Genomic DNA, 27,330 nt, shown 5'->3' on the forward strand with positions numbered 1-27,330 from the left:
AAGAAAGAACAAAAGAAAGAAAGAAAAGAACCAGGACATTTTGGTTTACTGATAGATTGAGGTGTTACAGTCACACCAAAATTATGAGTCCGTTGAATGTATATCTTTACTTTATATACTTTAACCATCTAAATGACTGGACACACTTTTTAACTTTAGGAATGGGCAAGCTACAGCTGGCAGGCAAAACCTAGCCCACTGCCTGCTTTCATATGTAAGGCCAGAGAGTTTATAGATGGTTAAAAAAAATCTAAAGAAGAATAATATTTCATAACCTGAAAAAAAGTATCAAATGCAAATCTCAATGTCTGTAAATATATATATATATATTATAAATATATATGCAATACAGCTATACTCACTCATTTACTATTTTCTATGGCTACTTTCACACTAAGGTGACAAATTAATAACTGCAGCAGAGATAATATGGCTTGCAAAGCCGAAAATATTTACCATCTAACTTTTTTTTTTATCACGTGACTCTTGATAGAAGAAATTTAAGCTTATGATTTCTGGAACAATTGCACTGATGCCACCCTATGTGCCCAGTGTGGACCCTGAAGTTGTGATTAAACTTGATTGTCACAGGACAAAGTCTTTGAATTTCACTATTTTGGTTTGCTAAAGTTGATGAAATGCAATATACCAAAAATGGACTGGCTGTTAACAATGGGGGATTATTAACTCAGTTTACAGTTTTAAGGCTGTGAAAATGTCCCAGTTAAGGTATCAACAAGATGATACCTTCTCTGAAGACTGGTTACTGGTAAGCTTGGGTTTCTCGGCCAAATAGCAGGGCACATGGTGACGTCTGTTGATCCTTCTCTCCCAGATCTCCTTGCTTCAGCTTCTGACTTCACCATCTGTGGCTTTTACTCTAAACTCCTCTGGGTGTTTCTCTCTGTGAGCTTCTCTTTCTCTTTGATCCTTTCATAAAGGTCTCCAGTAAGAGGATTAAGAACCACTTTAAATGGAGTGAATCACATCTCAATTTAAATAACCTAATCAAAATGTGCCATCCATAGAAAGGGTGCACCCGTAGGAATGGATTAAAAGCACATGGCCTTTTCTGGGGTACATAATTTCATAATCCTTACTGCACTGCTATAATAGTATTATTATTATCTTTCAAAGTGAGAGACATATCCTACCCAGTCAAAACTCAATCAATTGCAAGAAAATACAATGCCAACTACTATTAAAAAGAAAAAAAGCATAATTTATTGACCCACGTAATTTGAAACAAGGGTTAAAATGATGCTAATTAGGCTAGGTTTCTCTCTCTTTTGGCTTAGTTTGTCTCTGCTCTCCTGGAGGTGCTGGCTTCAGGCTCCAGGTGGTAAGAAAAAGCTAGTGGCAACTTGCTTTCTATATTCTCCTAATTTAAGTCCAACAGAATAAAAAAGCATCTATTCCCAGCAGCAATAGCACAAAAACATAGATTCACTATGATTGGGACAACTTTGGATTTATGAAGTACTTGCTCAGATGAAGGGAAATTTGGGTTTCTGATTGGCCAGGCTTGGGTTCCATGTCCATGCTAGCACATGCACCCCAGCCAAAAACTTACTTTAAAAAAATGGAAAGAATGGGTTCCCAAAGGGAAGTTGGGTTTTTCTCATCACAAGAAGGGAGAGAGATATAAGACCAGCAAAATTAACAATTAGAATTATGTGATTCTTACTACACTTATAACTTTCAGGAAAACTGTTCATGGTGTTTTCAATTGCTAATTCATATTTATTTTTCAAGAAGAAAGTTTTAAAATGTTATGTGTTAGCTTGGACTGAGAAAAGAAGAGGAGCTGAGAGGTGGCTTTTGGCTCTTTTTCACTTAGGCCTGCCCCTTAGCCACTCTCAAATACAGGGTCAGCCCACTGGAAATGATTGTTATTCATCTACTTCCCACATTTCGCCACTGGCCATTCCCACATGTCCTGCCCACACGCTTCTGTCTGCTGCAGACGCCAGGTCACCGAGATGCTGCCGCATGGGCTCCAGATTGGACACGGGAGTCACCTCGCATTTGCTAGACTCCAGAAGAGGAGCTAAATGGTGTGCTGGACCCAGGATCAACCCAGCCTCGGATGGTTGATTTATGCATAAAATTCATCCTCCGTCTGCTCTTGGGAACCTCCTCAGTTATCACTGTCCTTCTCCACAGTTCCATCTGTTCAAGTAAAACAACCCAATACAAAACACTTTTGTTTCCTTTGACCTTAAGTAGCATCCATGCTCTGGTTTCCTGTCCCAATTCAGTGTCCCATGTCTCCGAGTTCCTGAGCTTATGGGAAGGTCCCATAGCCTCAATCCAGATAAGAACATCCATAGTTCAAAATTTTATGAATATTATCTGAATATTTGGGTTTGAGATATAATTTTAGCAGAAAAACTATTAACTAAGAGATCAAAAATATGTACCTGGGGCGGGCCATGGTGGCTCAGCAGGCAGATTTCTTGCCTGCCATGCTGACACCGGGTTCGATTCCTGGTACCTGCCTGTGCAAAAAAAAAAAAAAAAAAAAAATGCCTGTTTTTAGAAGATTAGAAACACCTTGACTCACATATTTTATCAACTATCTCCTACTAAGACTCAGCATATTCTCCTAATCAAGAGATGCTAAGTATGGTTTTATAAAATACATAGGAACATTTCATTTTAAACTTTGTGATATAAAATGTTTTCTTAACCTTATATCCCTTGTGCATCCTCCTGGCCAGAATTCAATAAAGGGAGTCAGACTGCAAAATGTAGTCCTCCTGTGTGCCTACAAAGAAAATGAAATGAAGTAAAGAATCACCTAGCATTGTTTCTGCTATAGGGAATAAGGGGAGGCTCTATGAAGGCCATAGAGATTAATTAGATACTGAAAAATTATATAAGCACATTTCATCTCTGGGTTTGGAATTCCAGTAGCACTTTCAGGAATGATGTCTAGTTCTTTCTTAATATTGATGCTAAGATTTTATACCATGGCTATGACTACACATTCGAAACTGTGGGCAATCAGTAGCAGCTCCATTCTTGGCACTACAGTGGAGCTTGTCAGCCTATAGCTGAGTGGCATAGTGACCAGTAGAAACCTAAGACAACCACTTGATTCCATCATGCATCGTCTGCAGCTAATCAGTTCCACCACACAGTGCAAGCTGTGATGATCCTGGATCAGTTTTGTTTCTGAATGGATAGATACAGCTGAAACCACACTCACTTCTAATGTCCTTCTTCCTATCCCATATATGCTGCATCTGGTAGCATTTGACAGATAGGTGATGATAGATAATATATAGCTATAATAATAAATCAAATTACACAAGGAAATAGCAACTAGGGAGATACTTTCCAAGGATATTTTCCTATTACCTCTGTTTTTCTACAAAAGATTTATCAGAGTTAGAGATCAAATGATCAGTGGAATTTTTAAAAATATCTGGATGTAGCTGTGTGGAATATGTAGCAATGTGATTAGTTATTCTACCTTTGTCTAATTACCCTACTGTTATTACTGCATCAGTATGATAAATATTTAGAAAATGCTGGTTAAATATTTCTCAGTAAATTCTAAAAATCATGGTCTACCGATAAGATCCTACTATTGAATGAGTATTCCAGGATGTTAAACAGATTGATCTAAAGCAAGGTAAGAGTGGAATTTTGGAATTTAAGCCAAAAGTGCTAAAAAAAAAATAGTGTTTCAAATAAGTTGCAATGTTTGCAAAAATATGAAGAATTCAATTCTGGAAAAATTGATATTTTGAACACCCATTGATAAGTCCTGGCGTATAAAATTACCTTGTTTGGAAAATTTCTAACATAGCAATGCTCCCAACAAATGCATAAATGAATTTGACCAGCCACAATACAAGAGATTTTCAGAATCTTAACTTGTCTTGGTGAAATGAATGACTTGGTTATTTTTTAATTGTTGTTTTAGCTTGCTAAAGCTGCCAGAATGTAACACACCATTGATGGATCAGCTTTTAATGAGGGGTTTATTTAGTTACAAAATTTATAGTTCTTAGAGGAAAGTCAGCTGGATTTCCGCTGGCTTTTTCTGTCACATGGGAAGGCACATAGTGGACATCTGCTGGGCTTCTGTGGTAGTTAGGTTCAGATGTCAACTTGGCCAGATGATGGTGTCGAGTTCTGGTGCTGTGCACTTGAACCATTAGCATGTGAAACTCATCTCTGGCTGATAACATCTGCAGCTAAGGGGAGTTCCTTCCACAATGAGTGATGTTTAATTTAATTAGCTGGAGGCTCAAAAGAGAGAGTTCAGAAGAGAGCTCAATGCAGCGCAGCCCAAGCAGCCCAGCATACCTCATCTCAGCACTTGCAGCTCAGCCCAGAAATGTGGGGATGCAGAAAGGAATCAACGCAGGGAAAGCTGTTGGAACCCAGAGGCCTGAAGAGAAGGCCAGCAGACGTCACCCTGTGCCTTCTCATGTAAGAGAGAATCTCAGATGAAAGTTAGCTGCCTTTCTTCTGAAGAACTGTAAGTTTTTAAGTAAATGAATCCCCTTTTATTAAAAGCCAATCAGGGCAGGCCATGGTGGCTCAGCAGGCAGAGTTCTTGCCTACCATGCTGGAGACCGAGGTTTGATTCCTGGTGCCCACCCATGCAAAAAAAAAAAAAAAAAAAAAAAAACAATCCATCTCTGGTGTGTCACATTCTGACAGCTTTGACAGACTAAATCAGCTTTCCTCCTGGCTTCTGGCTTCAAATGGCTTTCCTTGGAGGTATTTGTTTCTGCATCTCCAGATCTCCAGGTCTGAACTCCAAGTGCTGAGATGAGGTATGCTGAGCTGCTGGGGGCTTTTCTGCCCTCTGTCTTTTAAGCCTCCAGCTAATTGTGGAAGGCACTTCCCTTAGCTGACTGCAGATGTAATCAGCCATGGATGAATTTCATATACTGATGATTTAAGTCCACAGCAACAGAACAATGGGGCACCATCACTTGGTGAAGATGACAACTGAACTATCGCAATTGTCTCGTGTTGGTTGCTAGAATTGAGGTATAAGAGCAACACATTTTACTTTCCTTCCTGACTTACCTTATTAATTTTTCTATGCAGCATCTGCTTATGTAAAAAAAATCACAAAGGAATGAGTGAAATTGCAAGAGAAAGTGAGCAGTGGTTAAGCTCACAGGAGTAATTCTCAGACAGTATGGCAAAACCTAACTCTACCACATATCAGCTGGGCCACTATGAGAGGATTTCTCTACCTCTGCACCTTAGTTTCATCATTTATATTATAAAAATAATATTAGTACTCACTGCTTAAATGATGTGAAGATTAAATGAGATAATACATATATAAACAATGGACGGCAAGAAGTAAGTCTTCCATCAATGCCAGTTGTAGTTATTTGATAAAATAAATTTAAACATGGGTCCAAAGTGATCTGGCAATGCTTAGTGTCTGATAAGGCACACTTACATAAGTCCATTATGGTAGACTTGTGTTAGAACCCTGTTCCACCGTTTATTGATCTACTTATGAAATGTCCTTTAGAGAAATGTAGGAGACATGAAATTCATATTATCACGAATTGTCTAAGAAGTCTAAATATTTACTGAGTCTCTAAAAATTATTTCAAGATTAAGAAGAGCATAATGTTCCAGAAAATGTCCAAAAAGACTATTTGACACAATTTGCCATAAATTTCCTACAATCTTTTCAATTTTAATCCACTGAAACTTTGTTTGCATCTGACCACAATTTTAAAAATTGATTAATAAGATACCCAATGATCTCCAATATGCAGAGCGGACATTTCTGAACTTACATTTAACTTGATTGTCTTGATCGTATTAGTCTTTCTTGATTCTACTTTATATCATCATGTCAATTGAACTTAATAACTACTCACTGATCATTGAAACTGCATCAGGTATAATGGGTCTTGATGCTTATCTCTCTTAGTTTCCTTCCTTCCTCTCTCATCAGGGCATTCCAGTCTTCTTTATAGATACTTCTTCCTTTAACTTCTATTCAAATAAATCACCCATAATTCTGTCCCAATATTTGTCTCTTTTTTTCACTCTAGATGCCTCTTATCTAAGTCCATGACTTCCCACAGAACCATTTACCAATGTCCAATATACGTACTGTATCAACTCTTCCTATTGAGCTCCTTCCCCATATTTCCTTGACCATTCATATATAAAGTCCTTTTGAACCAGTTTCAATGTGTCTTACCTTGAATTAGTTACTTTTCCTTTATTTTGGCTCCTCTTCCACTATTTCTTTTTTTGATTAATTGTAACATCATTAGCCTAATCACTCAAGTTAGAAAACTGTAGGTCTCTAAGCATTTTCCATTTCATTCCTTTCTACCCCAAATCCATCAAAAGTTCATATTGATCTTCCACACAACTATTTTTTTCATTTCCATCTCTGTTCTTCTTCTCTTAACACCATGGTTCTAGTTCATTGTTTTTCATTTATATTACCACAACTAACTGGTTTTCTGTCATCAGTTTGCTCTTTCCTAAATTATTGGCCACAATACTTTATAGTGATTTGTCTTAAATTAAAATATAATCCCTTCATCATGCAGTAAAACTTTCAGTTGGATGCCTGCACTTTTAGCTGAGACTCTACATGCATGGGATTGTGATGCTGCTGCCAGACTCTCCCATCTCATCCCTTACCATTCTGTCCCACAGATCTTGAACTTCGTTTCTTTCAATGTCATCTAAAAATAGTAGGATAAACAACGTTTTCATCATACTTAGGACAGCACCACTCATACATTTCCCAGCCCAAACTTCTTAAAAGAGTTATCAACATCCTTTATCCCCATTTTCCATTCACTCATAAATTCACCATAAAATTTGGCTCCTCTCACCAGGATCATGAATGTCTGCCAATTGTCAAATTCAATAGTAATCTCTAAGCATTTGTCTTGCTTGGTTTATCAGTATCTAATACTGTTGACCATTACTGCTTTCTTGAACATTTCAAGTCCCATAGTTTAAGGGACATTTCATTCTGTTTTTATTTTTTCATTTGTTTATCTTACATCTTGCAATGATATGTCTTAATCTCCTTTCCAAGCCCCTCTTTGTGTGCCAACTCTTAAAATTGTTCTCTTTTCCAGGGTTATTTCCTTGATCTTCATGTATCATTCCAAGCCCAGTAGTTCTCAAGCTTGTTTCAAACTTAATACATCTGAGGGCCACAAAATGCAACAAGAACAGTGGCCCATTGCATTTGTAAAAAACTGAGTAGGAGAATGAGATTATATGCAGATAGCTCAGTAATTTTATCTCTGCTTCTTATCTATTTTCTCAGTTACAAATTATCTTCATTTGAAAGGATTATGTATCCTAGAGAAGCCATGTCCTTTAATCCTCATTCAATATTGGTGGCTGAAAGCTTCTTGATTGTTCCCATAGAAATGTGACCCACCCAATTGTGGGTGGTAACTGTGATTAGATGGCTTCCATGGAGTTATGACTACTCCCATTCCAGGTGGGTCTTGATTAGTTTACTGGAATCCTTTGAAAGAGAAAGCATTTTGTAGAGAGAGAAAGAGCAACAAGAGAACCAGGAGAAGAATCCTGGAGAGAAAGCTAGCAGATGTCTCCATGTTCTCCATGTACCTTTCCAGTTGAGAATAAGAAACCCTGAACTTCATCGGCCCTCTTGAACCAAGGTATCTTCCCTTGGATGCCTTAGATTGGACATTTCTATAGCCTTGCTTAAATGGGACATTTTTGTGGCATTAGAATCATAAACTTGAACCCTAATAAGTTCCCCTTTTTAAAAGCTGTTCTGTTTCTGATATATTGCATTCTGGAAGCTAGAAAACTAGAACATAAATGTATACAACTGTCTCTTGCCATCTCATACACATGTCTTACCAGCACTTGTAAATCAAACTGCCTAAGTTGAACTCATTATTTTTCTCCCAAACCTTCCTACCACCAACATTCTTATTCATAATTATTCAAGTAAAAAACTTGGGGTCCATTTCACCTTCTTACCTCTTCATTATTCATCACATCCAATAAGTCTTTTTTGTTATTTCTCCTTCCTTAGTCATCTTCATTGTTCTCAAATTCTTTCTCTTCTCACTGATACTGTCATTGTCTGGTCTTCTGCATAGTCTATTATTGTCATCTTCTAACTAATTGCATGTCTTTTAGTTTGCTACAGTTGCTGAAATGCAATATACCAAAAATGGATTTGCTTTTACAATGGGTTTGATCAACTTACAAGTTTACAGTTCTGAGACCATGAAAATGTCCAAATCGAGGAAGGTATCAAGAGGCTATGCTTTCTCTCCAACAACAAGCTACAGGCAATCCACAAGACACATGTGCTGATCTCTTCCTACTCTCTCGTTTTCATTGCTTTCAGATTCTGGACACCTCTCTATGTTTTTGTGTTTTCTGTTCATTTGAGATGTGTCCTTCTCTATCAGCTTCTCTAGCTTTTCTTTCTCAGCCTCTCTGTATTTCATCTCTTATAAAGGACACTAGTAAAAGGATTAAGACCTACCCTGAATGAGGTGGGTCACACCTCAACTTAAGATCCTTACAATGGACCCATACCCAGAGGAATGGATTAGCTTTAAGAACATGATCTTTTCTGGGGTGCATACAGCTTCAAACCATCACACCATGCCCCCAGCTCTGCTTTCTGTGATCTATGTTCCATTCAACTCCCTGAGTATATCTTTAAAATAAGCTCTTATGAGTTACTTCTGGAGGACCTCTTTTGTTGCTAAGATCTGGCCTCTCTTTCTTTAAGCCCAACTCTGCAAGTGAAATCATTGCCCTCTCCCCTAGATGGTACATGATATCCAGAAGTGAAAGTCTCTCTGGCAGTGTGGGAGATAACTGCCAGGAATGATCCTGGCCCTGGTACCATTGGATCAAAATGCCATCCTGAGCAAAAGGAGAAAAAGAAGTATAACAAATAAGGTAACAGTGGCTAAGAGAGTTCAAATAGAGTCAAGAGGCTACTCTGGAGGTCACTCTTACATAAGCTTCAATTAGACATTGCTACCTATCAAAACTTGCCAAACCCCAACCAAAACCATCCCTGCCAATCCCAAAGAACACCTAGGGCAGGCATTTTATAGGATTCCTCAAAGGTTTCATGCTCAAGGGTAACTTTCCAGAAAACTACAGCCTCCAGATAGGTCCCTGGACCAGACAAGTCCTGAAATGCAGAGTGGCCAGCATCTCTAGAACATCAACTAGCTCCACCCTGTTGTCCCATATTACTGACAGCCTCTTCTAACATGAAACAGTTAGAATGGGCATAGCCTAAATACACTTAAAGAGTGGGAGAAAGATCAAAGGTGATGGTAGAATTATACAGAGAAAGTAGGGTTTAACAAATGAGTATGATTGTTAAATCATTATATTGATGTTTGTTTTAGTCTCTCATATCTTAGAGCAGCTAGAAGTAAAATCTTAAGATTGTGGAATTGTAACCCATACCAAACTCTGAAATCAGTTCTATAACTAATTGTTGTGATATGCTTTGAAATTTATTGCTTTTTTTGTATATATGTTATTTTCATAAAAAAAATTGTCATGATAAATGCACAGCTATATAATGATATTGTGAAGCACTGATTGTATGCTTTGGATGATTGCATGGTATGTGAATATAAGATATACATCAATAAAAATAAATAATTAAAAGATACAATTTTTATGATGTTTCTACCTGAATAACAACTCTTTTTATCTCCTACCATTCACCAGATAAAGTCCAAATTCCTCAGTCTGACATTAGACCTCCACTGTCAGCTGAGTAGAAACAAACTTCACTGACCCGGTTTCATTAACTTGTTCAACAAATATTTGTTGAGTATCAATAGGCAATATTTTAGACACCAGAGATACTAAAAGGACGAAACAGGAAAGCGTCTAGCACTAATGAAGCTTACATTCTAGGGCAGGGAGAAAACAAATGAACAAACACAGAGTGCTAAGTTCTATGTAAAAAAAATAAAATAGAATGATGGAATTGAGTTTAATTACATGGCTAGTCTATATTGGATCTGGGAGTCATGGAAATCATTAAATGAATAATGATATTTAATTTAACACCTGAATAAATGGAAGGACAAAAAAAAAAAAACTTGGGAAGAGCATTGTCAGTGGAGGGAACAACATTTGCAAAGGTTCTATAACAAAAGCAAAGTTGGCAAGTTTGAGGACAGAAATAAGGCAGTAAGTTGAAGTGTGGAGAGTGAGCCAGAGACTAGTATAATATCAGAGAAGTAAGCAAAGACAGATCATGGGACTTTATAAAGCTCACTAAGGAATTTTGGGATTATTTTTTGATTAGGAAGTTACTGGAAAGTTTCAAGTGGGAAATGAAATTATTTAAATTTATATTCTGAAAAGATCCTTGTGGAAACTGTGGTGCAAAATGGCAGCAGGGAGATAAGTTGGACAGCTGTAGTGGAATTCCAGGTGCAAAAATATGGTGGAGAGATTAGTATGGGAATAGCCAACAAGTTGGAAAGAGATGTTTGGACTTGAAATATGTTTTTAAGATCAAGTGAATAAATCTTGCTGATGGATTAGGTATGGAGAAAAAATGAAAATGATTGGTCAAAATTTCCAGAATTTAGAACTATTAAGTGAGTAAATAAACAGAGTTGAGCTTCCAGGAAGGAGGTAGAGTTGTATCTATGCATTATGGACTAATATGTACTGGATATCATTCAAAACCAAAGGATTGAAGGAGATCAACTAGGAAGAGTATATTAATAGAGAAAAGGACACAATACAAAGACCCAGATTACCACAAATTTAAAGGCTAACAAAAAGTGGAGGAAAAAGTCAAGGAAATCAAGAATGATTGGCCTGTAAGGTTTGCAGCAAATGAGGAGAGTATGATTCATGGATACCTAGAGTGAATTTCAAGGAGGGAATGGTCAACTTTGTTGAATGTTACTAAAAGACAAGCATGATTAGAACATAGACATTAGCATTTAAATACTCAATAATCATACTCAAAAGAGTAGTGTAAATGAAAGTGCAATTGGGTCAAGTTAGGGAGAGAATGAATATAAGGCAAAAATATGGAGATGATATCTTTTTACTGTGAAACCAAACACTGCGTGGAATCATTAGCTCAATGGCGCATGTGGTCAAGGAAAGTTTTATTGAATATTTACATTCTATTAAGAATGACTTAATAGTGAAGGGAAACTGATAATGCAGGAGAGATAGAAATGACTGTAGAGCAAAGTCATTGAGGGGATCAGGAATAGAGATCCTCAGCACAAATGAAGAGCTTTCTTTTGGCAATCATTTTGCATATAGAAACTAGTGCAAAGAGAATGGTGGATGAGGTAGAGGGATATAAAGAATGTCTAGCTGTATTTTACAATGATCTTTGAGGCAAAATTATCTTTTGAAGGTCAATGGGGAGAGGTAATGTAGAAGGTTTGATGAGGAAGGGGAAGATGGGAAATATGATTTAGAAGGCAGAATTGACTAATTCAAACAAAATTTTTAGGCAGTAAAATTCCTGATCATTTATGACCAATCTTCACAGTTCAGTGTGTGTGGGTATGTGTGTGTTTTCTACTATCTTCAGCTTTGGGATGTAGACAGTCTGGGGTTCTGGTAGGTAAGTACAATTAAGGGAGAGAGATATAAGCAAATTAAGGCTACTAGCAAAGGACTGGCTGTAATTTAAATGATAAAATCTAAACTGGATAAGTAGGGAAATGAGAACATGAGGGACTTGATTGATAATGAGAGGACGGATCATTGGGTTTAAGGTTTTAATGAAGTTGAATTGCTGGGAGTAAAGTATTTAGGTAGGTAAACTGAAGAGGTAGGAAGTAATCTGAGGGCGACAGACTTGCAGTAGAGATTGCAGTAACGGCACATTGCTTCTGAGACAATTTTGAGGTATAAACCTGGAAATGGTCAGGTGACTCAGGTGGAGGCCAAGCTCTTTGGAGGCAAGAAGCCAATCAATTAAGAGACCAAGGTCTCCTGCAGCTTCTGATCAATATTTTACCCCTTAACCTCTAGTTATACAAAACAATTTGCCTTTTCCTGAAAACACGTGAGTTTTGCATCTTTGTGTCTTTGTCCATGTAATTCCCTCTCTTTCAAAGACCCTTCCAGTAACCAGGAACATAAGCACATCCTTTCCCATCTGGGTCAAATATCTCATATTCTCTTTAGCCTTCTAGACCCCAGAACATCCTGGCCCCTCAAGGAAACAGATCATTTTCTCCTTTTTTGCCTTGTATGAACCTCAATTGTAGTACACATTGTTAGAATCCTTTATTTACTCTTGTGTATCTCACAATAGGTTCTCACATCCTTGAAGGCAATGAGCTTATCTTACTACATTTTGCAGTCTCAGCATTTAGCAGCGCCAGCACATAGTAGAGGTTTAATCAATGTTGGGTTGATGTACTTAATGAGGAACATTTGTACGTACGTACCAGTGTTGACCTGGCTTTGAAATGGGTGAGATATTGGGTGAGGTACTGGGTAGAGAAAGGGAATGGATGTTTTGCTATGCTATTCCTTTAAATAGATAAGGATACAGTAGATTTTCAGTGTCGAAATGTATGTCCTTAGTTTTAGAATTGAGAATATAAAGCTCATAAATGAGCAAGTGACTCTCGGTTTTTTAAACCAGTAGAATCTGTCCATCTTCAAAAAGTGGGCATGATCTTCTATGTATTTCACGTTCTATCTAGCTTTCTATGCATCTCTGACCACCTGATTCTTATTTTATATGTGTATTAGAGGAAGCAACATTAGCTGCTGTAACATGCAGTGATCCAAATCTCAATAGTTTAATAAATAAAAAGTTTATTTCTTGCTCATATAAAATTTGATGTGTATTAGTAGATGACTCAGTATACTCATTCCAAGGTCAGGTTCTTTAAATCGTATGACTCTTCTACCTTTTAAAACCTTGGAATTCTCCACTAGAGTGTCTAAAATCAGCAGGCAATGAGTAAAGGTGGAGGAACACCCAAGAATTTATAGAAGCCAGACGTAGAAATAACATATAACACTTTTGATGACATTCTAAGACTAAGTTATGGGGCCACAAATAACCTCAGAGAGCCTGAGAAATAAAGTCTAATTGTGTATCCAGGAAGAAGAGAAAAAAAGAGGTTTATTGAGGCTCACTACCTAAGAGGTAAGAGGTAACATGCCCAAGAGTGATACCCTACAGTTTACTCACAAGACACCATGAACACTATTTGCAATCAAGGGTTTAAGATACTCAATCCTAAAAGTATTCTGAATTAGATGAATTAGGTTATCCATCAGCTACATTCTATAAATTGTATACACAAGGCTTGGCACCAAACACACTGATTATACCAGGGTAGGAGCTGGTGTTGCTGCATGCGTCCATGCTTAGCCAGTGGAATTAAGCTGGAGCCAAAGTTCTGCCACCTGGTTAAATGATGTTAGTTCCAAGCACAGATCACGTCAGAAGAGGGGCCCATGTTTACAAGCTCCACAGCCCAAATTTTGGGGTCCAGTCCCTCTTCTGGCATCTGACCCTAGTTCTGCTAGTTATAAGATCATAACAGAAGACTTGCACTCCTGCTTAGTTCTCTTTTTTGTTGTTGTTGTTACTTTATTCTAGTAAATGCTATTGCGCAGATTTGCTGAATGGTGTCTAGCCTTTTGCCTTTGTTTGCTCAGCATTGGCATTCTCTGCCATAATGTTTATGTTTAATCCCTGGGCTTCCACCTAGTGGTTGGCTAAAGCTGTCTTCCTATATCAGTGTGTATCCAGCAGGGACTGCTGATCCTATGCTTTCCTCTCAGATTCAGCCTGCAACCAGCCTCACACAGATCCTGTCTGGCCGCACTGGAATATCACCAGTACACCCATCCATTTCTATCCGGAGAGGCATTAAGTTCTTAAATATAAGAGAATTGGGTGTTGTCCAGACAAGTCAGCTGTCTGATTGAGAGTTCCATTTTATTAATACTTTCATAACTAATAAATTGTGGTGATTATTTTGAGCTGAAAGGATGAAGTAGCTGAAAATCTTTGAAAAGATTTTTTCCTTTTACTGATCAATGATTCTAGAATGCACTATGAACTTCATAAGTACTACTGAAAATAAGTTACGTCACATATTTTAATGTAATTATTTGTTCACTTATTTAGTAACTATCTACCGTGCACTTTTAATATACCAGGCACTGAAAAGCACTCAAAACACAGACATAAACTGAATAGATGTGGTTTCTGACCCAGGAGGTTTTATTATTCAGTATAACAATTAGACACTGAACAAATTTTAAAAGTTAATTTATAAATAGAATTTCTTTTAAAGGAAAATTTAGGGTAATTTGGAAGATAATAATGAGACACAGAGCATTAATGTCAGTTAGTTAAGGAAGACCTCTTTGAAGAAGTTGCATTTAAATTACAACGTGAAAGATCAAGGGGATTTAGTCAAAGAACAGGAAGAAAAGCCCCCTAGGCAGAGAAAAGAGCGCAGGCAAAGGCCTTTTGGAGAATTGACAGGTGCAATTGAGTAGAGTGGAAGGGTGTGATGGGAAATGCAGGAGGGATTGTTGCAAAAGGAGGCTGGAGAAGGGGCAGGTCTTGAAAAATGAAAATGTTGTAAGTTATATTGTTAAATTCAGGTTTTACCCTAAGGAAAATGAAAGTTTTAAACAAATGCTCAAGGTGATTAGGACACAGTGACTGCTGCATGAAAAGAGGACTGGGAAAGGGGAAGAGCTGAAGCAGGATTACAGAGGCTTTTGCAGAAGCCTAGGCAAGTGATGGTATCTGCAGCAAAGAAGTACACTTACTTGAGGCTTATTCTGTTCATGAAATAGGTCATAATTAAAGGAAATAAGTGATCCGAATCCTTGAGAAGAAGACATCATTAGAAACAAATTTAAAGTGACAACATTAAAAGATTATAACCCTTACCTACCTGCAATGTGGCCTTTTGTTTACTGCTGGTCTCCTCTCTGGGTAGGCAACAATTCCGTGACAGTGTCATGCCAGGAAAATGGAAACAAAACACTGTTTTAAAAAAAGAAAATCATATGGTTAACCTTCAACCTTCAACACCGTGAAATGCAGCGCATGGACCATCCAGGATGGTTCACTCCCATGGAAATAGTGTGCTTGGGAGTTATGAAAGCAAAAAACAACAACCCACCATCTGGACTTTGAATCTGAATTTGTGTTTTCATTGACACTGGAAGGTGAAACTCTCCCTGGAACTAAAAAGCTACAGATCCTTAGAGGGGTGCTTTGGTGGTTTCATTTAGAGGTTATTGCAAAAGTTGTCCAGGTAAGTCCCATGATAGCTTCACAGAGTCCTTTGAAAGATGAATCAATCTGCAGAGTCAGAGGAGACTGTTTTGCCATGGGCATTTTCAGAATATCAGTGACAGAGGATAACGTATAATCTTATTATCTTAGTTTAGTATATGAGAATCCCAAACCCTTCAGTTTCTAATAATATGTTTTATTACTTTTGTGTTCGTGTGTGTGGTGGGGAAAAAACCAGAGGGAACTGCTCTCTGCCAGTGCTTGGCTTATACAAACTGAAGCTGGAGTAAGGGACTGATTTTAATGGGGTTTGTGGTTTGGGTAGAAGGGACGGAGGGGTGAGGAATTTTTTTTCCTGTTATGGGAATATCTGGCCACCTTTGTGCCACTTCATCCTGAAGTTAAAGCCCTAGATATCAATTCCAGGACAACAGAAAAATGTCTATTAAAAATCTCATAAAAATGCAAACAGGTAAATGATTTTTGAAATAATGTAGTTACAAGATTAAAAAAATAAAGAAAGACGTTTTAAATTGGGTGGGCTCCTCAGTTGCTTGGAAAGTCCTGACAGGACACTAAAAGGCTGTTAAGAATCCTGAGTCCTGTTAAATGAAGTGCTATGCCTTGCTGGCATTGTTCGAGTATCTTCTATTTCCTTTCCTTCAAGTATATCTTGGCTGTCTGATTTCTGAAAGTCAGTGAAAGAGAGATATTAGTTAGAGCAAGTACTCTTCACTTAGCACTTTTATTTTAGCATTCCCATGGCGAGAGCAAGCAGAGCACTTAACCAGTTGAAAGTAAAGGCAAAGGGGAGGAAAGCTGTTATTGTCTTTGAGTTAGTGAATGTGCTTTGTGGACCATTTAGAGGCTTTTTAGTTTGCTAAAACTGACAAAATGCAGTATACCAGAATTGGGTTGGCTTTTCAGTGGAGATTTATTAACTTACAAGTTGACCATTTTGAGGTTGTAAAAATGTCCAAATCAAGGCATCAACAGTACTGTTCTAGTTTGCTAGCTGCCAGAATGTGATATACTAGAAATGGAATGGCTTTTAAAAGGGAAATTTTATTAAGTTGTAAGTTTACAGTTCTAAGGCTGTGAAATGGTCCACATTAAAGCAAATCTATAGAAATGTCCAAATTAAGTCACATGGTGACACCTGCCAGCTTTGTCTCCCAGCTTCTTGTTTTATGAAGCTCCCCTAGGGGCATTTTCCTTCTTCATCTCCAAAGGTCTCTGGCTAGTGGATTATGTGGTTCTCAAGGCTCTGCTGTGGCTTTTTCATCGTTCTAAAGAGCCTCTCTCCAAAATGCTTCCTCTTATAAAGGATTCCAGTAAGCTAATCAAGACCCACCTGGAATGGGTGGAGTCACAGCTCCCTCTATTTAAAAGTTAATACCCACAATTTGGTGAGTCACATCTCCGTGGAGATAACCCAGTCAAGTTTAGGGATTAAAGGAAAGGGCTGCTCCCACAAGATTGGATCAGGATTAAAACATGGCTTTTCTAGGGTACAAATCCTTTAAAACTGACACAAGTACCTTCTACCCAAAGACCGGTACACGCCATCCTCAGCTCTTTTGTCACATGATCAGGCACTTGGCAACATTTGCTGGTCTCTCCCTTCTCTCTTGGGTTTAGTTGCTTCCAGCTTCTGACTCAATGACTTCCTCTTTGAGCTTCTGCATGTAACTTTGACTCTCAGTTTCTCTGGCTTTTCTCTTTGAGCTCCCCTTTGCTTCTGTGTCTCTTCACGTCTCTGGGACTCGCTCCCTCTCAGCTTCTTATAAAAGACTCCAGTATGGGAATTAAGACGCACCTAGGGCATGCCTCAACTGAAATAACCTAGTAAAAAGATTCCATCTAAAATAGGTTTAAACCAGCTGGAATGAATTAGCTTTAAGAACATGATCTTTTCTGGAGAACATACAGCTTCAAACCATCACAGACACCAAGAAACTTGAGACCAGATGAGTAACCAAAAGAATCCTAGCCTGTGACTTTTGTGCTGTAAACACAAAAGAGTCTATAAAAGTGATATTCATAATAAGGGTTATTAGAGTAAACTTTTACCTTCTTCTCTTGATTTGTTGTACTGTTAGCCAAAAGACCTTAGTTATAAAATTCTTGTGTTCCAGAGTTTTGCATATTAGTATTTCCCTTGTAGCTGGTAAATTATTGAAGTATGCTATCATTACTTTACCATCTATTTCTCACATACTTAAAACTCTACCATACTGAGTATGTTTACTTAACTTTTTTTGGATTTTGAACTGTATCTACTCTAATCTGACCCTACTTCCATCCCTATCTGTCTCTCAAACTTGTCCCTCTGCTTTTCTAAGTTTTCTGCAAGCAATTACTGAGTACTTGAATTAGAGACATGATGAATAGGTACTGCCATTTGCCTTCTAGCTTCTAGAAAATCTATATAATTCAATAATTTACTAACTTTTTTTTTTCTACTAACATTTACCTGTGCTTGCTTGCTTTGTGATATTCCCCATTCATATTTGGATTCCTTTTCTATGGAGGGTCAAAATTTTTATATCAAGCAGGTTCCTTAATCTTTTTATTCTTTAGTTTCTTCAACTATAAACCTGGGTAATTATAGTACTTACTTTATCTTGGGATCCTAATAGAAATTAAACAAGAGCGTGTGTGTGTGTAATTATTTGTGTGTGCAAGACTGGAAACACATAATTAGCACTCAATAAATCTTAGCTCTTATTTTTTTTAAATAAAGAAATGTTCTTTATTTAAGAACATTTGAAATTAAAAGAGGGTATGTCAGAAGTGCCAGTGGAATACCTACCTCCCTGGATTGCCACTTCTTTCTTTAAGGGTTTTGACTAAGGGATCACTAACTAGGTCTCCCCTAACTTCATTGCTGAATGTCCATATGAATGAATGATTCCAATTCACTTTCCTTCTTTTAGAAAAGTGAATGGCAATTGCTTTAAAGTCATCTAAATTATCTATAGATGAATCCCAAGCTTCCCTTTCAAATGTCCATTCCATTCCTGTTATTTATTATAAAGCAAAACTAGAAAAAAGTCATTCCACAAATTGTTTTTGAAAAGCTTCAGATCTACTTTGCTGAACAAGGTAAATAATTCCACTATGCTCTTGTCAATCTTAACAGGGAACTCACCCCTCTGGTTATGTGTTTCCTTCTCTCCCCCCCTGCTTTCCTTGATCCCTCCTTCACTTTCTCTTTTATTTCTTTCTTTCTTCTTCCTTTCCTCCTCTCATTTAACAAAGATTATCTAGCACCTAATATGACCACTGTGCCATGCATTGGGCTATGATTGTGACCCAGGAAGAAAAACACTATGAACATTATAAGTTTACCTTCTGCATGGATTTATCTTCTTCTAGTGTTTCTCCAACTCTACCTTCTGATTCTGTTCTGAAATCCTTTCAAATAAAAGCCAAAGGCTTTCGGGTTTATAATTCCTGGTTATTATCTCTGTTGTGTCTCCTTTGCCCAGGAAATTATCTGACAGAAATTGTCAGTGAATGGAGAGAAATTTCCAGAGCAGTGAGGATGGACTGATTTCCCAGAGAATGTCAGACAAAAGATCAAAATTCATTATCATTCAGCAGGGCTCTCAGGTGGCTGGTTGCTACCATTCTCTTCTCTCCTGGAGAGAACAAAATGTTCGTGCTTCTGATATAGACTGTGCTGGGCATGTGTGTGGTTGTATATTCTGCTGAAATTCCTGTGTTAACAAATTCTCAACAGATACTCAGCTCCAAAGGAAACTTTAGAAACCAAGCTGCAAATATCATTCTATCCTTCATAACTATTATTTGTGTCTATGCTTAGAATACTTTTTGAAGTTGTAAACAGATGCCTCCAAAAAATATGGTGGAATCAGACAATCAAATATGATTTATTATTTCACCTTTCATTCCAAATGAAAGGTGAAATATTATTTCACCTTTCATTCTCCCCACAATGCTGGGGAGAAAGGAAAAGATGGAAAGAAGAAGGAAACAGCCTAGAACCGAATTATTACTATTAGATTACAATGTAGGCAATGAGTCTTAAAAAAAAAAAAGTAATAGTGCAATTACTTAAAAAAAAAAAAAAAAAGAAGAAGAAGACCAGTAAGGGACCAGCAGCTAAACTGGCTTGTGTTGGAGACTGAGGGTCTCCAAACTCTGGCTCAGGGCTGAGCTTGCAAATGAGAGCAGCTGAACTCCAAATGTGACATCTAAAGAATTTTAGGTAGAGGAAGCCAGGCCAATCATTTAAAAGTCTTTAAAAACACAGTGTACTGCTCCTATGTGCTAAAGAACCTGTGTGATAGGTTCTTGCTGAATTCCTTAAAAATTCTTTTAAGGATCTTACAAAGTATCATCCCTGTTTTACATATAAATAAACTAAAGGTCAGTGAGTGACTATGATTTTCCCTGGTCACATAACTAGTCAACGTAGAGCCAAGAAAGACCCAGCACTTAATCACGTTCATTGCAGCATCTGCTTTGAGGGACACATTTCTTGTCCTTTCCTATGGTAGTGCTCCAGAAATGTGATCAGTTTTTTTGCTATTCTCTCAAACTTTCACTATCTAAAAATTTTCAATAGGTCCTCAGAGATTATAGCTTTTGGACAAAATGACTCAGCATGAAATGAAGACTTTTTATGATATAACCCAATATCAACAGCTAGTAATTGCTGAAGCTAGGATTCTTAGCCAAACATTCTAAGTGCAAATTGTACCCCTTTAAAACCAAGGTTATCCTATCCCTAAATGCCCCTTTTCATCACTCTATCTCCACTGCCTAATGGGTGGCAGCATGGAACAGAAGTTGGCCATTTGAATGAATGTATGCTTGAAGGAAGGATTGACTCTCTCCAGACTATTTTCCTGCCCCCGTCTGAGTTCTGGGTTCTTAAAGTGCTCACTTTAGCCCATTCTTATACTAACCAGACCCCAAAGCCCTGTGACTAGGGGTAATAAGCCACGTTCGTCAAAATTCAGAGGCAAAAACCTGAGAAGGACATGTAAGATAAACACTAAAAATGGTTTAAGTAGAAAACTGTAAATTCATTATTCAAAAACACATTGAAAACAGAAAGAGTTATAATAAAAGTTTGCATAGCTTACTGGATAATAGATTCACAAAAGATAAGTATGACAGCCCAAGCAGAATTTTTTGGTATAACCTCCACCTCTTTAGATTGTCATCCTAGAGGTCAGCCATGCCCTCTAAAAAATATACTTGAGTATCTATTGTTGATTCTGATGGGTCCCCCATTTGACTGTCATTACATTTCAAATATTCAGAGAGGAATTTTCAGTGAATGCAGTGTTCTCTCCAATATGCAAACTTTTAACCTTCTACTTTTTCATTTGGAAAATAACTTCTCCAAAGTTTAGGAAACCTGCCCTTCTCTTCAATATAAAATATGCATATGGTAACGTGCCACCAGAATCTAAGAAAAGATCGTTGGAAAATTCTAAACTAAGGTCAGAAGAGGGGACCTGCCCTCTCCTTTACTCAAGCTCTGTACCCTCTGCCACAAAAGCCTGTTTTTGAATTTTTATTGTTTAAAACCTTCTAAGTAGCCTTTAAAACCTTTAGAGCCAATCTGACTGCTGGTTGTTAGTTCCTTCTGCCTATATTCTGCTCAACAAATCTGGCTAAGAAGGATCAGGCATTCTCGTTCATATCAGGATATGTGTTGTTAAAGGGCCTGGTCAAAGCATCAGCCACTACCATTACCACCAGTGGCTTCTCAGAAGGGCAACTCTTTGGCTTGATATTTTTTACCTAGACCTAGATACATTCAGATTGTAACAAAACATGCAGACTCTGGATCAGGTAGAGGCAATTAAGGCACTCAGACACAAAATAAAGGACCATCTAAAAACTCAATAATCAAAATAATCAAGATAAATAGCACTTTTAAAGCAATATTTAAAAAATCGTGATGAACCACATAACATTTTATATTAAGACAAGCTGTTGTTTTATGACCACGCGTTATTGGGAAATGGAAACAATCATTTCCAATCAACCCGATTTCCTGAGTCTCTGGATTCCCCCCACTGGGTGGGTTTATGAGGGTTGATATGGTGTGCAAACAGATTGGGCAATACAGAACTTTATACAGAGTCATGGTTTTTTTTGAATGTGGAGTTTTATTAACTTTTTCCACTTGGTTTGAATTACGGGAGGATATTTTGATAAGGGTATATAAGGATACACCTTTTTCCTTTTGCCTCAGGTCCAGTATGGTTCAGTAGGAGACTAGAGAACAGAATCCTTACTTAGCAAAATAAAATCAATATCAGAAAACCAAGTCTGTGTAAGAGAGTTTGCTATAAACAGATTTTATAAAAATGGGTAAATATCTGTTCCATGATTCTTGCATCCCCTCCTTTATTTCAAGAATGGAAAAGTCTTCACAGAGTGGGGGAAAGAGAACTCAGTGAAGAGATCTCTTGGGAGTGAGCTGTTGATTGTTGCAAGCCTGTAGCTACCCCCAGGGTAGTGCTACCTCCTACACCTCAAGCCTAGTGAGGGAGTGAGCATTTAGTGACTCAGAGAACTAGGATATGTGTTCTCAGTTTGACTCATGACTGACAAAGGCAAAGAGGCCTAAGGTAGTTGGACTGACGTGGACCTGTCTGCAGTCCAGAATGGTAGAGAAAGCAAGCATAAGAGTCTCCCTTAAATATGGTCCATGGGAGAAAGAACCAAGGTGAAGCCCATAAGGCCCTTCTAAGAGGACGAACTAGAAAGATGGGGGATTTCCACAGGAGAAGCTAGAAATGAGGTGGTGTTCCAGGGAGCTGCAAAAGCTTTGCAAAACTGCCGTCGTCATTAGAGATGCATCTGCCCAGCTCAGTTCAAGGGGTACTGCAGTACTGGCATTCTCTGCAAGTTGAGGCAAATGACTCTTGAGGGATAAAGTTAGCTCTAGTCATCTGCTAAACTCAGAGAGCCTGAAGCTTGGTAAGGACAGGCCCAGGTGATGTTGAAACCTTTGCTCTATCACTTCCACTGGTATGACACAGAAGACAAGCCTTGGTTTCTCAGCTGTTGGAGAGAAGAGAAGGAGAACAGTGTAAAAAATAAAGAGGAAACCAGATACAACCCAGGCCCCACTTCCACTGCCCTTTTCCCTGTGTAGAGTTACAACCAGAAGCAGGTCTAGGCTGGGAAGAGAGAATCAAGCTGTAGTTTTGATTAATATCTTGGACAGAACATTCAATTCTCTAAATTGAGACTGTGTAATATAAAGTAACTGTAGGACCAAAAGTGAATACAAAATTCCTGAAGCTCTTGGAGTTTTAATTTAGGGCAAAATGAACTTACTGTCAGTGATTAAATTTTAAAGATACAAATGAGCAACTGGATGGATGGATGAATGGATGGATGGATGGATGAATGGATGGATGGATGGATGGATAATAGATGGATAGGTAGATAGAATGAATGATTAACTGAGAGATGATAGATATAGATAGATGAATAGGTGGATGGGTGGATAGATGATAAATATATAGATAAAGTTAAATTGCATTTCAGTTACATCATGGGCTGTGCTCAAGTCAGTTCACTGCCATAGAACTGCACTCTTGACTGTTGACATTAACATTTAATATAATTATAACTGCCACTTTCCTTCACCTTGTTGGCATGAGGTATACTTTACCACCTACTTTGAAAGGTGAGTTAACACAGCCTATTTTGGTGTTAAATTAGAGTCACTGTTTGGAAAAGCCAAGCATGGGCTTCTGATCTCAGGGTTCAGCTGAGCTCTGCAAAGGCAGGCACAGTGCCATCCATCTCCTGACCATCTCAATCACAGTAACCTTGTCTTCAAAGGCTGACCCACCTTAGCAGATCAGACATGGCAGGAATGTAATCTTGAAAACCACCAGAGATGAGCTTCTGCTACGACCCCCATCACCCCAGTAAACTGACCCTCTGATTCCTGAAAGATTTAATTATATTCTCCCTGTCAAGGAAGAAAGTTAAATTTGTTTCAATGAAATTAAATTTGTTGTATTTGAGTGATTTTTCTTTTTTCTAAAACCATTTCTTAATCCCACTACTGCAATGATAGAAGCTATTTACTTGGAAGCTCATGTGGCTCACAAAGACCACTCCAGGTCCCTGTTGTTTACATGTCTCCCTCTTGTAGCCTGACATTCTGAAGGGCCTTTGTGGAAACAGGGCAGAATCCTCAGGGGAAAAGCACTCAGTGTTGGTGCTGCAAGTTCTGTTCCCTGGCTCTGCTGCTGTGTGTTCTACAGTAAGCCTTAATCCCTGTCTTACTGAGGTCAGCAGTAACCTGTTCTGCTCCAAATCCCACACAGTACAAAATTCCCATCAGACCTCCCTGCCCATGATGTCTGGGTGCAAAGCTGGTTCTTTGATGAGTCTCACTCATGGCCTTTCTACCTTCTCAGAGAAATTTGCCTGCAGAAGTGAACATGGATGAGTACGTGCCTGTTGAATTTTCTTTAAATAATACTATGTGTTAAACTCGCTGTCAATAGGACTGTCTTAAGACTTTACCAAATGTTAAAGCATATAGGAAGTCCTTCATTCAGGGCTGCAGAAACTTTTCTAGATACAAGTCATAGGATAGATCATCAGACTTGAAAACAATAAGAGAATAAGAAGAACAATCACTTGGATGATTTCATCCTCAAAGATTGCCTGTTTCTATAGCATCTGGAAAATATTTGCTTTGAATGTGGGTGAATACTTGAAACCATATCTCTGAGGATTTGTAACTATCCCTGAATCTTAGAGATTCTAGACATGTGGGTATGGACCCAAGTTAGGAATGTGTCATCTCAGCCATCATCTTTGATGGATTCAGCAAACGCTGTCCACCTCCCTGCCCTGATTCTCTCATCGCCAGCCTTCAGTGCACGTGGGTGCTCACCTGGGAGTGATTTTGTTCCCAAAAGACACTTGGAAAGGTTTGGGGATAATTTTTGGATGTCACAACTAAGGGAAAGGTATGCTACTAGAATATATTAGATAGCAGCCAGGGACGCTGCTAAATATCCTACAGTGTACAGGACAGAGCCTTATGACAAAGAATTATCCAGTCCAAAATGTCAAATGTGCTGAGGACCCCTGGTGTATTCCACCATCACAGCATGAAAACTCCTTTTAAAAATATACAGTAGATAATGTTACTTCTGTGCTCAGAACCTTCCAGTGGTTTCCAGTTTCCCTTGATTAAAGCCAAAAGGCTTCCCATGGCCTATGAAGCCCAACAGACCTCCCCTGTTACTTCCCTGACCTTGATTCCTGCTTTTTGTTCTCCCCTCTCTTACTCCATTCCAACCACGGCACCTTCCCGGTGGTTCTTCGAACTACTCCCCAGTTCATCAGGTCTCTGCTTAAATGCCATTTTCTTCCCTGGAAACAAACAAAATCTACCCCGTAACTCTTTCCACTCTCCCATCCCAGGGAGACTAATTATAACCCTGGGCTTATGACATTCTTAGTACTAGCACATGGTACAACTCCGTTCCTTCTTTTCTTTCTTCTTTTCTCCCCTCCCTTCCTCCCTTTATCCCTCCCTTCTTTCTTTCCTTATTTCTGCTCTCTCTTCAGAACAATATAATTAAAACCAGCGGCCCCACCACCCAACATGAGATCTAGAACACTGAAAAGTACCTATGTGGTCACTCCACACATTTCCAAGGTATTTACCATGCCAAAACCTATGTTAACAATTTACTTGATTTTTTAAAAAATGTATTTAAATGCTTCTATGAGTATTCCTTTAAAAGTATATGTTGTGGTTGCTATGTGTTTAACTTTGTGAAAAATATATCATGATGTTTTCAATATTTAAGAATTTATTTTTCACCCATATGTATATATACATATTGCAATGATCCATCTACAATGTTGCATGTGGTTGCACGCGTTCTTTGTATTGCTGTATAATATTTCCGACTTAATGTATTACTCTGTTTAATTCTCCAGTCCATTCTATATAGATCTGTGTTTGCTTCTAAGTGTTTGCCTGCACCTGGGGGACATTTTCCAATATTTCTTTTGGGTGTTTCTTAATAGTGCTCATCACCATCTGAATATATTTTATATACTTCAGTTATTTATTGACTGCCAGGCTCTTCTCAGTGGAATGTAAATCCCATGAGAGCAGAGGCTCTACTATCATTCTGAAGGATCCACAAAGCTTAGTACAGTGTTTGGAACATAGTAGGAACTCCACTAGCATCAATTCTCTCCACTTTTCTCCCTGGGCCTCTTTCTGGCTTACTATGTTAGCTTCCTAACTCCTCTCCCTGTCTCATCCCTTGCTGCCCTTTAGTCAACATTCAACATAAAAATTAGGTAAGATTCTGTTACTTGTCTGTTCAAAACTCTCCAATGGCTTCCCCCATCCCAAAATAAAGTCCAAAGTCCTTCTACCAAACTTTAGCTTTCTGCAATCTGGCTCTCCGCTTCTTGGAAACCATGTATGGGCACCTATCTGTCACTCTCTGCACTCCAGGCACTGGCCTCCTTGTTATTCTCTGAACACATTGGGTTTATTCTCCTCAGGACCTTTGCATTTACTATGCTTGTTGCCTGGACAAATCAACCCTCAGATATCCATGTAGTTTACATCTCGGTTTCTTGTGGTAAGTGTTCAAAAGTCACTATTAGTGAGACCTTTTCTGCTACTCTATCTAGAGTTGTTACCTTGCCATTATTCCCTGTCTCTTTGGAGTACTTTATTTTTTCTCCTTAATTTTTATCTGATTTAACCCTAGGTAAATAGATAATAGATTTATCTCACACATATATACCACACATATATAATTTTTACCTTATATATTTTGCTTATTGTCTGTCTCCACCTAGGAGATTGTAATCTACACTATGCAGGGATTTGTATCTGTTTTGTTCATTATTATATCCTAGGTCCTAAGAAAATGCCTGGTACATACTAAGTGTCCAATAAATATATGGTGAATGAATGAATGTGTGTAATGAAGAGTATGAACAGTTATTTATCACACAATTACTTATTCTGACATTCAGCAGATCACTTTTATATTTTTCGTGATCTAAAGAATATCAAAATGACTTAAAGCTTTAAAGAATAAAATCTTCTCAAAGCTACTGATGTAATCACCTGAAAAAATAGAATTTGAGGTAAGACAGATACCTGAATTAGAGTCCCAGGGCAACTAGTGAGGATTCTAATTTCCAAGGTTTGCTTAAAATATTAAACATCATTTTTTCACTTTGCATAGAGCAAGAAACAATGACTTCCTAAACGGTGAAATCAGGTCTGGGCTGGGGTGCTGGATTCACAACCTGTGAGGGACAGACCTCTTGACTGTTGTCCCCTTCACACAGGGGGCTTCCCAACTGAAGGCGTCTATGGAACAAAAGCACCGCTATCCTGCTGCCACAGCTGCTGTGATGTTTGAGGAAGGCAACTTTTTGCCAAAGTGATTGCAAATTTAGAAATTATTGGGTTCTAAGTGTCGCTTTTGCATGGTTTTAGCTATTTCACTTCAGTGTAATGAAATTAGCAAAGAAATCTCTAAGTAAAACAAGAGAGTTCTTGGGGTGGGGGTGGGGGGACCCACCCAAGAGAAGAGGGGTTCAGGAGAAGAGAGGAGATGTTTGGCGATCTTGTTGCTATTAACCATTATTATGAAAAAATGTTACACAGGTGTAATAAAATCAATGCCCCTAGAAAATACAGATACCTTTTTAATAGCAACAGATTTAGGATTCAGAATATATTTTGTTGCTTTAGGAAATGTTTAGATTTTCTGACTTGCTGCTGCCATTCTCTCAAATTACTTGGATTTTTAATTCTCATATTAAGAAAACATTTATTTTTCTCCTATCCTGATCAAATCAATCAAGTATATTATACAAAGCCAGTATTTCCACCCATAGATGGGGTTTTCACTCAATGATCTTTGATATGACCGCTGCTTAATTACTTTTGAGACATGAAGTCCAAAGATGGAATATGCTAATGAGTAGGGAAAGTTTTGTTTTAAAAA

General features: G+C 38.1%; 2 long non-coding RNA genes across 2 annotated transcripts in view; one reads left to right on the forward strand and one right to left on the reverse strand.

Moving 5' to 3' along the window:
- LOC143678166 (uncharacterized) overlaps positions 1-15,124 on the reverse strand; it is a 48,705-nt gene extending 33,581 nt beyond the window's left edge. Inside the window, exons 1-3 of the long non-coding RNA XR_013173096.1 lie at positions 14,949-15,124; positions 2,694-2,770; positions 2,424-2,501 (exon numbers count right to left, since the gene is read on the reverse strand). This is a non-coding gene — a long non-coding RNA (uncharacterized LOC143678166). The remainder of the gene's footprint in view (positions 1-2,423; positions 2,502-2,693; positions 2,771-14,948) is intronic.
- Positions 15,125-15,211: 87 nt separating this feature from the next.
- Positions 15,212-27,330, forward strand: part of LOC143676598 (uncharacterized) — a 30,302-nt gene continuing 18,183 nt past the window's right edge. The window contains exon 1 of the long non-coding RNA XR_013172210.1: positions 15,212-15,314. This is a non-coding gene — a long non-coding RNA (uncharacterized LOC143676598). The remainder of the gene's footprint in view (positions 15,315-27,330) is intronic.

This window comes from Tamandua tetradactyla, chromosome 3 (assembly GCF_023851605.1).
Source record: "Tamandua tetradactyla isolate mTamTet1 chromosome 3, mTamTet1.pri, whole genome shotgun sequence".
Classification (NCBI taxonomy): Eukaryota; Metazoa; Chordata; class Mammalia; order Pilosa; family Myrmecophagidae; genus Tamandua; species Tamandua tetradactyla.